Raw genomic sequence first — 15,898 nt, 5'->3', positions numbered from 1 at the left:
GGCGATCTCCACGGGCTCTCGGCCAATGAACCCGGCGTACGGTTGGCTTTGACGGTGCAAGGCGAAGATAGGGATGAACCGCACCTCCAACGAAATGTTACGTGGTGGCGTGAAAAGCGATGAAACACAGCGACACAACAGGAAGAGAACAACTTGCTGACATGACGATGAAATATGCTTTAATGGCCAGCGGGCCTGGCGCGAGCACTCCGCGCCGCTCCACTGCCCGCTTCGTCATCTTCGCAGCAATATTACGCCCGATACCATAATCGTTTACCTACAATGGAAGCTTCCTGAGGTTCCATGTGATCTTTTTGTGCTCAAGGAAGTGTTTAGAATGTGGAAGAGCCGCATGACAGGTCGCCAGGCAGCGCCATCGCGTTCATCGAAGTCTCTGTTCAGAGAACAGTGTGGTATGGTGCGGGGGGTATATGCTGCGCAGAATTGACCTCCTACTTGGTTACCTTTACATTATGCAAGTATGTCTCCCGGAATTGTAATCTGTTGGCAAAGTTAGAGCTTGATCCTGGTGTGACCGTAAGACAGGTTGCGGGATACGACCTAGAAAAATTTCAAGGCAGAGCCGATTCAAATCCGACTTCAAAATAAAGAAATCAGAGAAGTAATATCTTTGAGGATACTAGGTATGTGGCTACAAAGCCACGGGGAAAGAACGCACTCACTCAGGCTACTGACTCGGGCAACCAGTGCGGTCTGCGGCATGATCCGAAGAATTGCAAACAGGATCGGAGGTTTAAAGGACAAGGACACGATCACAATAGTAAAGGCGATGATAGTCTCCCGCTGGACCTATAGTCTCCCATACCACAACGTCACCAGAACGAAATCACAGAAAATTGATGCGCAGTTTCGGAAAGCTTATAAACTACCACTCGGATTACCAAGTCATGCATCCATTGAGGCGTTTATGGCAATGGGCATCTCGGCCACCTCGTAAGAACACAAAGAAGCAATCCTGTTCTGCCAAGAACCCAGACTAGAACAAAGTCGCACTGGTAGACACCTACTGAACATCATGGGACGATTCATCGACGAGAAAGCTAGCCCCCCAAGAAAAACGCTCATCCCCGAAAGCAGAGCTGAATACCAGGTCCTTCCAATTCCCAAGTAGATGGACCCCCTACACAACAGCGAAAGATGAAAAGCGGAAAGCAAATTTGCCGCTTCAGACATCTTCATATACAAAAAGCCCGCTTTTAAAAGTTCATTGTCGCCTTAAAAACTAAGGTAGTGAGAAATCGCGTCTGGTAGAGTAACAAAATATTTTAAAAACAAAAAGAACTCAGACCATAAGTTTTGACATACACATTTGTTTAGGTTTCCATACAAAAGTATTATTCATTACAAATTACGCTTGGAAAACGGCATTCACGTTCGTTTCAATAATCGTCGGAGGCATCATGCATACATTAATTTTATGCTCGTTTGTTGCCAGTCTTCGGAGGGCTGAAGCCTCTTCAAATCTGGTCATTCGGCAGTGAGGAAGCAGTAGACGATGATGAGATGATGGTAAGAAGGAGAATTATATTTACACAACAAAAAAAAAGTATACATTTGGAAACTGGAAACTACAGTAACAAGAGTCACACAGACAACTGTAACTTAAAAGAAAATAGACTCTCACACAGAGAAGTCCCTCCACAAGCGCTTACTTTCCTACCGAGCGTCTCGGTTAAAAGCCTATGGCCTGTAGAGACATGCTAAGCACGGAGCCTCAATCTTGACTGCTCAACCTGTCCTGAGAATCGCTTTTTGATGAAAAACATCAAGAAAGACCCGAGAGTGGTCATCATAGTTGATCCGCCCCGAAAATAAAGCAGTCAATCAAATTATTGAAAAACACGCCAGAACCCCAGTGGGTTGGGAATAATCTTGGACCCAGGCCATTAACTACATGAAATAAAAACACAACATTCATAACACACACTCCCTCCACTCGCCGGTCCTCAAAACCCTCTCACACGGCGCCTGTCTTTCCTTCCCCTCCCCGGCGTGTTTGCGACGCAAATCTTGCAACTGGCGCTTTTCTGGAAGAAACGCCCTGAGGGTCTGGAGACTAGGTCACCCAGCAGTCCCGTTCGAGAAAGGGGGGGGGGGCGGCACTGTCCCGGAGAAGTGTGCCGTCGCGGTTGCTGGCACCCGACGAGTCGCTGCGGGGGGGCCAAGGGCCGCGCCAATTGCCGCCTTCTGCCGGACATTTAGGGAGCGCTTGGTGCAGGGAAAATGGCTTCATTAGCGGGGTCTCCCTGCAGCAGTGTTTGGCGACACAGCTGGAGATCACTGGGAGAGCCGGACGTAAAACGCTTCTCAAAAGCACGCTGCTGTTGTTCGCGGCCGATAAGGGTGCGTCTGCCGTCGCTTCCTCGCGACGCCTGGGGGGAGGGGGTGAAGGGAAGAAACAAACCAAGCCTTCTGCCCGCCAAGCGGGGCGCGGCTAGCGCCCGAGTAGAGGGAAGAAAAAAACAGTGCTGGCTCCTTGGCCTCGACGCTCGGGGGTTCGACCGCCAGCTCGACTCTACACGCGAGTAACTTTTCAATGCGGCCTTACATATATGTTGCCGAGAGATGCTATCCCTGCGATGAAGTGTTTTTTTGCATTTTGTAATACGAGTGAATCTAGATACTGGCGTGGAAGCGAATTCCTATTCTATGGCTGTAATCGAGACTCCTTCGAAGCAGATATTGTCCACTGCTGATACGGTGTGCTGGGCAATTGCGTTGGAGACATCTTTCTTACAGCTTCTTCTCGACATCATTCATATCGTCGTTCAAACGTCTTTTAAAATTCCCGCTTTCACCTATATAGACATGATCGCAATTTTCGCAACGGATCTTGTACACGATGCCTCGAAAGGTTTATTTTCTGCTCAAAAAAAATTGTGGCCGTCAAGTTCCATTAACGCCGAACAGCACGCAACAGCAATAAGCGCCTTCATTTCAGTCACGGCCGCGAAGCTCACCATGAAAGCCATAGAAAACCGGACTCTGGCAACTTCAATTCCTCCAAAAGTCTTCTTCCCATACATTGATGACTCCTTTTGTGTAATAAAAAGTAGGCACTTACCGCCTTCACCGAGCCTATATAAAGATGGAAGAGCCCATCAAGTTTACTATCGCATAGGCGGATGCCAGCTGACTGTCCTTTTGTTCGTAATAGTGGAGCTTGGCGGCCACATTATTTCCTTCAAAATCTTTATCAACAACACTCACACAGTCAGGTACCTGTGTTTTGTTCTGTAAATCCTGCATGCCAAAAACATGCTAGTAAACTTCTTTTTGCTGTTTCTTGAAGTTCTTTTTTTTTCTTCTTGTTGTTGGTGGTGGTCCCGTCTCCTTGCTTCGTCGAAATAATAGCAATGGGCCGAATTAAATTCACAAACTGATTTAATTAAAATAATGGGTTGGTTAGATAAACAAGCACAGCACAGTCGAAACAAAGAACAGATAAGACAATGAGTCGGGTCGCCCTCCTTAGGACAGTCCGCCGTCCCAAGCGAGCGTATGGGAGAACGTCCGGCTTCTCCGCTCGGGCCGCAACTCTCCGGGCCACCCATCGCACCTCGTCATTTTCGCGCGGTCCCCCGTTTCCGTGAAAACTTCCGTGGTGTCCCCCCCCCCCCCCCCCGTTCACACAGATTCGTGGAAAATCGCAGCCGAGGTCCAGTTCGCCGAAGCGTCCCAACCCCGGCCTTTCCACCACTGGCATTCCACTCTCGAGGACGCGCACGAGATTTACGGCTGCCTGTTACACATACCGAACAAAAAAAACACCCAACGGGCACTCGACGGGGTCCGCCGAAGGCGTTCGGAGCCTTGCGCGCTAACCGCCAGGCCAAACACAGAACGACTAAGCGCCTTTCAATGCGCGGGACCCCCCGCCCCTCAAGAAAGACATAAAACCGACAACGCGCCCACGCAGGGACACTTCACGCTGTAAGCAAAAACAGGAAAAAGGTCCCCCGTTTCCGTGGGTACGGGCGCCGCTCCACCCGCGCGCCTCGCGGGCCGGCTCTTCGAAACGGGAGGAAACACACAAACACACACAAAAGGAAAACCCAAGCAAACATGCACTATTGACGACCTTACACGCCCCTCCTAAGATCGTTGTAACAACCTCACTGGTTGCCGCAAACGATAAATAACACAAAGGTCGGCACAACTTCATTACAACGCATAAAAAGAAAAGAAAACGCCACTTTCAACAAATAGATACTGAGACACAAGGCAACCGCCGCATGCGAGGCATATAGCATGGCACCATGCGAACGCATCCAACACGAAAACATTTTTCAGAGTGGTCCTTCTGCCTGCCCTCGGAAACCACAGTGGGCGGCAACAGCTCTGGTGGCCTGCTGCGCCATGATAGAGGTGCCAATGATTTGCATGCGCATGTTTGATTTTGCCGCAGCCTACCCCTAGTTCCCACGGCGCTCTCAGTTTTTCGCCACGTCTTCCTTCTGCGTCTCCAATTACCTCCTCCGCTCTCCGGTCCCTCTCGGCCTTTTCTAATGAGCGAGGTTCTACCTCTCTCGCCGCTACTTGCCTCAAAGGTGACGGCCGCCTGTCCTGTCTTGTCGGGCACTTCGCAACCGCTGTTGCGTGCTTGTTGTTCAAGCGTGTGCTAAGCGTCTGCAGAACGGAGGCAGTCTGCCTCCTTGGAAGCCAGTTCCCCTGTTAGGGCGCAGAGCAGTGACGCGCTTCCTCCGACATGCTGACCCTGACCTGCCTCTAAGCTGAGTGGAACTCGAGCTAGTTTTGCCAGCACTCTATTACCAAACGCACCCGCAGGTGTGACGTCGCCCACCTTCTCCGTTCCATTGTTAGGTAGCGCGCCCTCTTTTACGACAGTAATTTCGGTGCCACTGTCAACCAGCGCTGGCAGAACCGCGTCACCACATCTCAGGTTGACGCAGTCGCGTGAGGCTTTTCCCTTCCCTAACAATGACACTGCACATGTCGTAACATCAACGGTGGCTATCCGTCTGCCCGCATCCATGGCTCCGCCGCCGATGCTGCCAGCATCTCCGCAACTCCACTGCCCTACAATGTTTTCTCCATTACACCGCATGTTGCCGGCTCCACTGTTGGTGGGGTTTTCAGGGCAGGACCTTGCAAAATGTAGGCCATTACAAATGAAGCACGCAGGAGATTTGGAGGACCCTGGGTGCGCCGGCGGAGAAAGAGTTGATTTTTGCAAAGTTGGTTGTTGTTTGCCAGAGGTTTGCCAGAGGGGCTTCGGCCTGCAATTATTTGTTTCCTTCCTGACCCCTTTCCTTCGAAATCCTCGAAAGCCTCCACCAATTTTGCTATCTCGTGTGGCTTCACCCAGCCGTCCCCATCCTCTCATTTGACATACTTCTGAGCCTCAGTGCTCAGTGCCTGCTTCATCTGATCTTCAGAGCAATCAGGTCCTCGAGCGTCTTGATTTCCCGCGCCGCCGTATAAAAAGCATGGTAGCTTTCGATTCGCGACGCAAAATGTTGCCAGGTCTCGTTTTCAGCCGGCAGCGCATTTTGGAACTGCCTTAGGTAATCACCTGGAGACAGTCAAAGCTCAGACAAAATGGCCTTTTTGACCCTATCATAATTATCTAGCTCTTCGGTAGAGAGCTTTGAGAACAGGTGCGGGATTCTGTTGGTCATCAGGGGCATAACTAAATGGCTTCTAACCTCTTCAGGCACCTTATAAGAACGAAAAATGCCCTCAATTCCCTCGAGCCACAAGGGTACCTCTGGATCTGTTGGAATTGTGGTGAGCAAACTCTTTAGGCGCTTAGCGAAATACGCAAGCCTCTGTTCGCGCATTTGCCTCCCGCCTGAGTGCGAACACTTCAGTAAACCGCTCTGCAGCTCCAACTGCCGCGTTTTCTCTCGCTCGATGATCAGCGTGGTTCTGCTCAGCTCCAGCTCCATTTCCAGCCGTCGCATAGCTGAATCGGGGGTTTCTCCAGCGCTCCCATCTGCTCCTGCAGGACCTTTTGACCTTTTGTTTCCGTGAAAACGTCCTTGGTGTCCCCCCCCCCCCCCCCGTTCACACAGATTCGTGAAAAATCGCAGCCGAGGTCCAGTTCGCCGAAGGGTCCCAACCCCGGCCTTTCCACCACTGGCATTCCACTCTCGAGGACGCACACGAGATTTACGGCGGCCTGTTACACATACTAAATAAAAAAAAAACACCCAACCGGCACTCGACGGGGTCCGCCGACGACGTTCGGAGCCTTGCGCGCTAACCACCAGGCCAAACACAGAACGACCGAGCGCCCTTCAACGCGCGAGACCCCCCGCCCCTCAAGAAAGACATAAAACAGACAACGCGCCCACACAGGGACACTTCACGCTGTAAACAAAAACAGGAAAAAGGTCCCCCGTTTCCGTGGGTACGGGCGCCGCTCCACCCGCGCGCCTCGCGGGCCAGCTCTTTCGAAACGGGAGGAAACAAACAAACACACACAAAAGGAAAACCCGAGCAAACATGCACTATTGACGACCTTACAATGCTGTACCGGCGTCACTCTTTAAAAATTCCCAGAAACTGCTCTCGATCTCAATACCATAGCATACGACGTCTTGTGAGTACGCCACGAACTGACCAGTTGCAGCTACCCCAAAACTTGTTTGGATATAGTGGAAGGCCACTCGTTGCAACCAGAAAACATGGTCCGCAACCACCGGAATATACGATCTGCAGATCGTTATATACCTGACGTTAGCGAAGCGCTGGAACAGGTGCTACACTTACAGTGATACAATTTATGTACGTGTACACGGCAAAGCGTGCATGACTGTACAATCAGCGCAGCCTAGTAGACGATGGCAGGCAGTTCACGTTGGAGATGCGCGCCCGCAAGGCTTTTAAATGAGCGGATGCACTCCATGGCTTCAATGCAACCTGTTGCCTCGCCTATAGGCGTGGAGTCTGCGTTAGTTAACCTACAATGCGTGGCGAAATCAGCTCACAAAAAGCGTACCGAGACCTAGGCTGAATTTGAGCGCGCTGCGACAAGTATTGCGATATTTTATCACACTCACGTTTCCGTGTTTCGTTTCGTTTATAGGATGAGGTTATCGCTTTACACCTTCATGGAAAAACTTCCAGGCCGTTGAGTACCCATGCCTTTTTTGTCAGTGAGCGCTGTTGAAGGTTGACAGGAAGCGGCTGTAGCAGTGAGTTCTTCTGCTCATGTAAAAGCCTTAGCCGGGCGCATACCGCACGCGAAGTCACTGCTACCGCACGCTACACTGCGCTGATTTGTTTCTATGTACTGTTGACGCGCATAAAATGTTAATCTATGACGTGCCAATTGCCCATATCATATCGCCCTGCACAAAAAAAAATTGTGGCACGAGGTGGTTAATGTGAAAGAAGAACTGAGAAAACAAACATTTCTGCGCGTCAAGTACCATACCCCCTGCAACGATTGTGATCATGTTTACAAGGCAAAAGCGGAAATTTTGATAGACTTTTGAGGGATTATATGAGTGATGTCAGTAACAAGAAAGGTGTCTCCAACGCTCATGCCGAACCCCTAATATCTGCTAGAAGGGAGCCTCGATTATAGCCAAACAAAGGAGCCGGCTTTCATGCCAGTACGTTGAATCACTCGTAATAAAACAAAAGAAAAAAAACACTTAATCGTAACGATGGCGATATATCACCAACGTACGAAAGATGCCGCGGACGACTTCAAACGAATTGAACCCCGCTCTTCAAGCGTTGTTGTTAGTGAACAGGGCTTTTGTATGGAAGCCATACTTACTTGCTTTCCTGAACCGAACCCTTGGTCACTGCTCCCTTGCTTGATGAAATAATTACCGGCTTCCGCGAATTAGCTGACCGCAAAAAGTGAAGTCCCCCAACGTAAATTTGAACCACATATTGAACCTCCTTATTCTAGAGTATGGTTAAAAAAATCGCATATCGTAAACCGTATTCAAAACTCACTGAGTCGGCTTTCTGCTAGTACACAAGACCAAATGGCCTCTGTAGCAGCTATGTTATATCAAATAAAGACGTCACCTAAGTTTTCGATAGTGTTGAAGAGGGTCGCATACATTTTTGGACTACCTACACTTAAGATGACACTTTAAGAAGCGAGTGAAAATCACCACAGGCTATTTCCAAACCACATATTGACTTCCCACATTTTCATCACATATGCTTTTGAGAAATTTGAAGGAGGAGGAGGAAACAACTTTATTTAACGCATTGCATTAAGCGTTAAGAATGTCCTGGGCCAGGGTCACCAAGGCCAACTGATCTTGCAGCTGGTCAGAGGCTAACCAAGCCCGCCACGTTGGGGGAGGAGGGTGTGGAAAGTGAGGAGATTGGAGGGCGACAGGGCATGAAAAGATGCAATGCTCCAAGTTTGCATAGTGTTCTGGGCAATTTGGGCATGCAGGGGAATGTATGAATCTGTATAGAAAAGATCGGGCAGGAGTAAGCAGTGTATTTAGTTGTATGCGTCTAAGAATGCGGATTTGCGTGGTAGTGAGAGATTTATCAGGAAGAGGAAGTGTACGGAGTGTTTCTCTAATGTTGTCATAGTGAACGTTGATTTCTTTTTTGTAGTGAAGAGTAGTGTCCCACGTTGGTGGATAAGGCCAGGGAATCCCAGGCGCCCGGTGTTGAAGTTCGCGGGCGAGGCGATGCACTACCTCATTGCCTGGGATTCCAGCGTGACCAGGAATCCACCTCAGTGTTATAGTGTGGGGATGTAGTTTGGTAAGAGCTCTGTGTAGATCATCGTGTAGTTCTTCAGGAATGCGACCCCTGTGAATGGCGCGTATAGCTTGTATTGAATCAGTGTATATGGCATATCCTGAAGGGTTAGGGGATGCTTGTGCGAGGTCTTGAATACTGGTAACTATTGGTAGGGTCTCGAGATTCGCTGTAGAAGGAGGATCTATGTAAGGACCGAGGGTATGCGTCACTACATCGCTACAGCTCTGAATTGAGTAAGCAGCGGCTCCGACGTTAGTTCGTGATGCATCTGTGTAGATGATCGTAGAATCTGTCGGGTGAACATGGTTGGAAACGCGAGCGGAACGTCTGCCTGTGTTAGTGTCGGGTGCAACGTTTTTTGGAATGGGGATTATTCTGAGGTTATCCGGGAGCGAAGAAGGAGGGTTAATTATAGGGAGGTCTATAGGTTTGAGTGCAACCTGCTGTAGTATCCAATGTCTTTGTTTGGTGCTAGAAAGACGTGCCATTTGCCGTCGCGATGTTGTTGTATGAGGTCTCCCAGGGGCAAGAACAGCCCCGTAGAGTATAGGCGCTCCGTGGACGTGTGTACAGGGACGTTAAGGGCGGCCTTGTACAATATGTGAAGCGCAACCTCAATCTGATGTCTTTGGCGACAAGTTAGTGTAAGGTAAGTAATCGTATATAAAATTTTGCTAAGTGCTAATGCGTGGACAAGCTGCCTGACTTGACCCTCGCATAGGCCGGCGTGCTTATTGACTATGCGGCGAACTAGATGCGTAAGCTGATTGCAAACTTTAACTGTTGTAGATACATTGGCTTGATTGGTTGACTCATGGATATGAAGTCCGAGGATCCGGCAGGATGATACACGAGGGATGGGGGTGACCTGCCATAGTGAGATTGATCAGCTGGTTATGTTGGCGTTGATAACGAGTTTTTGCAATCAGCAGCAATTCGGATTTTTCAGGTGCGGGAGATAGCCCTACTTTATCAAGGTAACTAACGACTGCATCGATACCTTGCTGTAGGGTCTCCTCTACTGCTCCAGGAGAACCAGAAGTGCACCAAAGAGTAAGGTCGTCTGCATAGAATGTGTGTTTTAGGTTTGGGATAGACGCTAAAGTACGAGATAGGGGAGTCATTGCAAGGTTAAAAAGGGTGGGTGACAGAATAGCGCCCTGAGGAGTACCACGTGTGAGGGGGAAAGGATCAGATATCGAATCGGGGAGACGGAACTTGGCCGTACGGTCGCGGAGAAATGCTGTGAGGTAGCCATACATCTTTGGACCACAGCCAGTAGAGGCAAGTATGTTTAATAGAGGATCATGGGCAAGGTTATCAAAAGCTTTTCGCACATCAAGGGCCACTATGGCTTGAATCTGGGAAGTGGGCGGAGGGTCAAATTCGTGCATGAGGAGAAAAAATAGATCCTGAGTAGACACACCTTTTCGGAAGCCAATTTGTTGAGGGGGAAAGAAATCTATGGATTCAAGATGAGTCTCGAGCCGATTGAGCACCATCGGCTCCATGGTTTTTCCCAGACATGATGTTAAAGAAACTGGGCGGAGGTTTTGAAGCGCAGGTTTTTTGCCTGGCTTTGGAAGTAGGGTTATAAGTGATTGTTTCCAAGATGCTGGGAGTGTGCTTTCTTCCCAATGTAAGTTTATAATGCTGAGAAAATGTTCTTTGTCCTTGTCAGAGAGATTTCGAATGAGTGAGTATGTAATCTGGTCTTCACCTGGGACTGACTTCCGCTTTAGCTGTTCTAGCGCCCAGTCGAGGTCCCAGAGGGTAAACGGCTGATCGAGTTCTACATTGGAGGCACCAATGTACGGAGTATAAAGGCTGGGTAGGGGAGGAGGAATGTAGAGATCGCGGAGTTGGGCTGTTAAGGCATCCGCGCCTAGTTGAGAATAGTGCTTCTCGAGAGTGGGAACAGGCGCCGGTTGAGGCCCGAGTAGTTCTCTGAGTAAATGCCAGGTTCTTTTTTATTTAGTGTGCCGTTAATGGTGTTACAAATTTTGTTCCATTGATTGGTGTCAAGTGCAACGCAGTGTTCTTTAACCTGTCGCGTCAATTCGGTGACTCGGTCGGAGAGGCGAGCATTGTTGGGCTGAGTGCGAAGAGTGCGCAAGAGTCGTTTCCGCCTCTTCCAGATGCGTACAAGGTAAGGGTCCGGATTATCTGACGGGGCTGAAGTGGAACTCTCCTGCGTAGCTTGGTTCTGAGCATGTTTGAGTGCTTTTGTCCAGCTCTGAAGACTGCCAGTAGTATGAGAGGTGTCGCGTATAGTGAGAAAGGTATTCCAGCTTGTGTGGGAAATTTTACGTTTACGCGGACGCGTACGGCTAGGGACAGTGATGTTAATAATGTAATGGTCGCTGAGCAATTTTTCATCTGTAACTTGCCAGGTGACCTCTCGCAGTCCGCGGTCCACTGTGAGGTCTGGCATGGTGGATTGTTGGTTCCTGTAACCTTCCCGGGTAATGGAGTTTGGGGTGTTATAAACAGTTAATTGAGCTCCGTTTAATGCGTTGTTGAGTATACGGCCAGTTCGGAAGGTGTGTGGGTAACCCCAGATAACGTGCGGGGCATTAAAATCCCCACCTATCAAGAAGTCGGAGTCTCGAAACAATATTGAAGTAAAGTGCATTAGCGGTTTGAAAAGCGTGTACTCTGTAGGAGGGTTATAAAAATTTAGAATGGACAAAGGGCGAGATAAGTGATCAGAATACAGTGTAAATGCAATAAGGTGACGTTCAAGACGACTGTGGACTTCAATGGCCTCAAATCGGATGTCCCGACGAATATAAGTGCTCACTAATGGGGCACAGTCGCTGTCATGCGCTGCATGCAGGGCACGGTATCCCGGAATACCTTTAAGAGCACGCGATTCTTGAATGAGAATGACGTGGGGCTGCGAGGGTAAAGTCAGGAGCCATTGGATAAAGAGTGTTCGATTGGTACGCAGGTTTCTGCTATTCCACTGTACAATGTGTATGTGATTGTTCCCTGCCATTCTTAAGCTACGTTAGCGCGCTTCTCGGGAGGGACAGAAGAGGATGCAGCAGTTGCTTCAGGGGATGTAGATGGACGGGGCCGTTTAAGAGAATGATTTAGGAAATCCATGCGTTCGTCATCCTGCAGGAGATTGCTAAGGAGGGTATGCATGAGTTCGAATGCTTGGCGAATGGCGGAAATTTCTTCTGCAAGGTACCAGATAATAGGGTCATTTCGATCTTTTATGTGGCGCATATAATTCTCAGATGTGATAACTGGTGTGGAATCGGAAGATGTATAAGAGAAAGGTTTGGGAGGGGAAATGGGAAGTGGCGGGCTCGGCTTACCCGGTGGTGGGAGCGTAGCTGGCTTGAGAAGCGGACGTGGGGCAGCTGGCAGTTCTTGAACTTCTTGATGCCAGACATTGGTCCGAGGGGGTGGTGCCGTCTCTTGATTTTCATGTGACAGAGGGGGGAAGTCCTCGCGAGTCGGAGGATGAAGGGGTTGCGAGTTCTTCTTGCCAGAGTGACCAGACATTTTCTGTCGCGTAGTCAATAGTCGCTTTGTAGTGGGACGCTGGGAATTAGATGGCTTTTTCTGGTCTTGGACAGAAGGTTCCAGCTGTTCCCTGAGACTCTTCCTTCGGTCATATGCAGCCTTGTGGCTCTTTTGGTCTTGTTGTTTCTGTACAGGGCAGGTGAGGTCAAAATTTGAAAATGAGGCTAGAACATAATATAGAGAGCCTTCAGTTACCATATTGTAATATTACAGCTAAAATAATACATAAAGTGGTGATTGCTAATGTTATTAAATAGATCGTCTAACCATGACACCTTATGCCGCACATAATGCCCGCCTGTCTGCAAAACCAAACTGCACAAGCCACACAAGCGTATTTCACGCAGATATTAAAATACTAGTTTGTAAACATTGACTAAGATGGAGTCCAATGTCACACTCCTCCCGCACCACTACTGTATCGCGGGTATAGAAAGATGCAGAATTGTCGATATAAATGAGCATGCCCATCCGTACAAAAGTTTTAATATGGAAGTAATAAATAAAAGAGGCATGCTACTACAGCGACCCACATAAAGGAGTACAAGCCCGGAGATACTCCCCTGATCTCCCCTAAGAAGTAGCGGAAAGGGATGGTAGAATAGGAAATCGGAAATAGGAATATGGGGTTCGGTTATGGGCAGTTGGACGGAAGCTGGCGACAGCGAGTTTTCGCCATGGCATTCTGATATTTCATGGCTCCCCGTAATGCCTTTTCTGTCCGAGACAGGTAGAGCACCAAGATGCTTCGAATATGCGACCTCACTTTGTGGAAATTCCACTCACTCACCGGGTGCACACGGGCATCGACGCCGAGACAGGTGAAAACCTAATGTGGAGGTGGAGAATCTGGGTCCCCTCCAGAACACACCCGGTTTCATAGACCGTATCAATAACCGCGGGCCTGGGTCGTTCGTTCAGTCAAATCAAGGAGATAGTTTTCTCCCGCGGCTCCTTGGCCCACCGAGTGCTTTCATGGGTTCCATCTGCGAGTTTTGTAGCGAAGATGCTTCCTCCTAAGGCACAACCCTAAGGAGGAAGCACCCAACAGACATCACCTGGGCTTACCAATCATCCTCCTGCCTTTATTTCTTCATCTCAGATTACTCAACACCTACCCAGGTGCGCTAGTGCATGGCCTGGCTGGCGGACCCATATCTATGACCCGGGCTCATTTGGAGGTAATCTTGGGCCTACTAACCTTTACTCCCTTACCTCGGCTGGTGTTGCACTATATTTGGCAACTATTCGACTCCTCATTCTCGGCGTCCCGCCACGACACATAAGACGGCCGGCTGGCCGGTATGGCCACTTCCCAGAGGGGAACTTTGAAGCCCAGCCACCATTTATACCCCTCCCCCCTCTCCACGAAGACCAGGGTTCCCCTAACGCAGGAATCGGGGCCTCTCAGGGGGATTTAAATCGCGGCTGGACCCCCGCGTGCCGGAGGGAGATTTCGAATTTCGGCACTTTCTGCCTTTTGTCTCGTCGGATTCCTTGTGCTCAGACTGGAAGAAGCACTGGTGTGCACCCAGCCCTACCTCCGCTCAGGCATCGGACATCATGTTCTGAGCTTGCCCTCACAACTGTGTGAGAGTTCTACGCCAACTTTCATGGGGTTTTGCATCCCCAGAGGGTAGGTCCCGGCAGCCCACCCCCACCGCTGGCTGTTAGTCATTGAGCAAAGGGAGGCAGCCATAACCACTTTGACCCACTCAACGTGCAAAGAGGACCACGTGCAGGTCGCCAGATCTAATTTACTTCCCAAGTTTGTAAACAGCGAAAGCACCACTATATCAGTGCACTAATAAGTGTATGTCAAAGGAAAAGTAAAAGAAAACAAATATTTCCGACAACAGCGCCACCTGTAGAAACCACCGCTGTATATGCTCTTTCTGCTCATCAAATTCGTTGCAGGAAGGTTCCGTGATCACACTACCTAATTAAAGACAAGAATAAATTTCATTTTTAAATTTAATTTCAAACTTAAACGTAATAGCTGATATAGTAAGTATAATTTATTGACTCTTAGTTACCAGCTAAGAAAAAAGGTCTAAATGCCTAGCTCTGATGACTGGTACTGAAAGTTGCAATGTTTCAAGATATGTGTATTGTGAAATATTCGCGGGGGAATTTGGTGACATATTGTCTGGGCTATGTTTGTGACAACTGGCTTAACGCTTAGCATTACGATGAGCATGGTGCTTAGCCTAATAATTAATATGTTTGTTTCTTATTTAGCGTGAATGGCTGGCTTACAAATCCACCGCAAAAAAGGGCCACTTCCCCGCAGTGTTTCGGAGAGGTAAGTTACATCACTGTCATTTTTATACGCCGTCAGCAGTGTCTCTTTCACCTAGCTTAAGCCACTTTAGTGCTGCTAGGATTTCATCTGCTTATAAAATTGCGAGATATTTTTGAAGGGTCATAGTAACAATTACCAAAGTACCATCTGTGAAGTTACACCAAATAAAGTTATTCATAAAAATAACAGGCTACACACGCTCGCACATTCATAAATATAGCACCATAGTGGTGCATGGATTAGGCCGAGTAGTGAAGCTGGGGCTAGCTCGAATCGGCCTTCACTTTGGTACAGTGCCGAGTCTTGGGGTTCAGTAGAAATTGATGCTGCGATGTTGGTGAAACGACCACTAGCTGGCTGAATGCGCTATTAGAAAACTTATTCCTGTGAAAATCGACACAGCAGCAATATGGAAAGGATTTAACACTCTATCGAAAAAAACAACTGGATGCGCTATTTATTGAGTGCCCAGGGCAATATTTCTCGCCCCGCAGCGTCCTTAAATCTTTTGCTCTCTTTCCCTCTCCGATCACGCCAAACAATCTAATCTCAAGACACATAGCTCAGAGATCGGCGACCAGGTTACACACATCAATACTTAGTTGGAACGATGCAAGGGCTGGCCATCTATTGTTCTACTAGGCGGGATCACTTAGTGTCTGGGAGATCTGGAAAGGCGAAGAGGTAGCAAGCACCGTTTTCTCAGTAAAGAGCTGTCTCAATGGTGCAGGTGAGTTCGCTTCTCAGAAGCTTCCTAAGGGTCAAAAGAAGGAGCGGCACCAATTCCCAATAACCGCCTACTTCTTTGCATACTACACATAATGGATGACTGCTTTCTTCCTCATCCACCCTTCACAAACTTGGCTACGATCCGCTCACATCTCCATTCTGTTTCTCTCAGTAGGCGCTGCTTCGCCGGGAGGGTCAAACTCCACTTAAAGTGTGGAGACTCCTCGGACTGTTTCTTCGAAAGAAGTAGCGTTTCCTTCTTTCTCTTTACTTCAGTTAGTCATACGATCCGCTACCGGCTCGCCGGCTGTACGCTCGTGACAGCCTCCTCCCCCGCCAAAACTATTCACGGTGGGTAGCAGTCGCAGCTGCTGCGCGGACAGGCAACTTAATCGCCTGCTAATGGAGGCTCAAAGCTCTCTGTCGCTCGACGTGACAGCTTCATTGCTGTGTTCATTGTCACAGCTCATATTCTTAGAGTCAAAAACTCAAGTATATATGGAAGTAAGCTCTCCGCTCCCCTCCGAAAAGGTCAGAATAAAAAGAGGAACGCCATCAAATTTTTACTTTTCCGAGAAAAGA

General features: G+C 48.8%; 1 long non-coding RNA gene across 3 annotated transcripts in view; it reads left to right on the top strand.

Moving 5' to 3' along the window:
- Positions 1-15,898, top strand: part of LOC146174498 (uncharacterized) — a 52,297-nt gene that overhangs the window by 16,816 nt on the left and 19,583 nt on the right. For all 3 annotated transcript variants that reach the window (XR_014701826.1, XR_014701824.1, XR_014701825.1), the window contains one exon: positions 14,524-14,587. This is a non-coding gene — a long non-coding RNA (uncharacterized LOC146174498). The remainder of the gene's footprint in view (positions 1-14,523; positions 14,588-15,898) is intronic.

The sequence above is a fragment of the Amblyomma maculatum genome, chromosome 11 (assembly GCF_055883805.1).
Source record: "Amblyomma maculatum isolate TAMU_Amacu chromosome 11, ASM5588380v1, whole genome shotgun sequence".
Taxonomy (NCBI): Eukaryota; Metazoa; Arthropoda; class Arachnida; order Ixodida; family Ixodidae; genus Amblyomma; species Amblyomma maculatum.
This window is presented reverse-complemented; position numbering and strand designations above follow the sequence as displayed.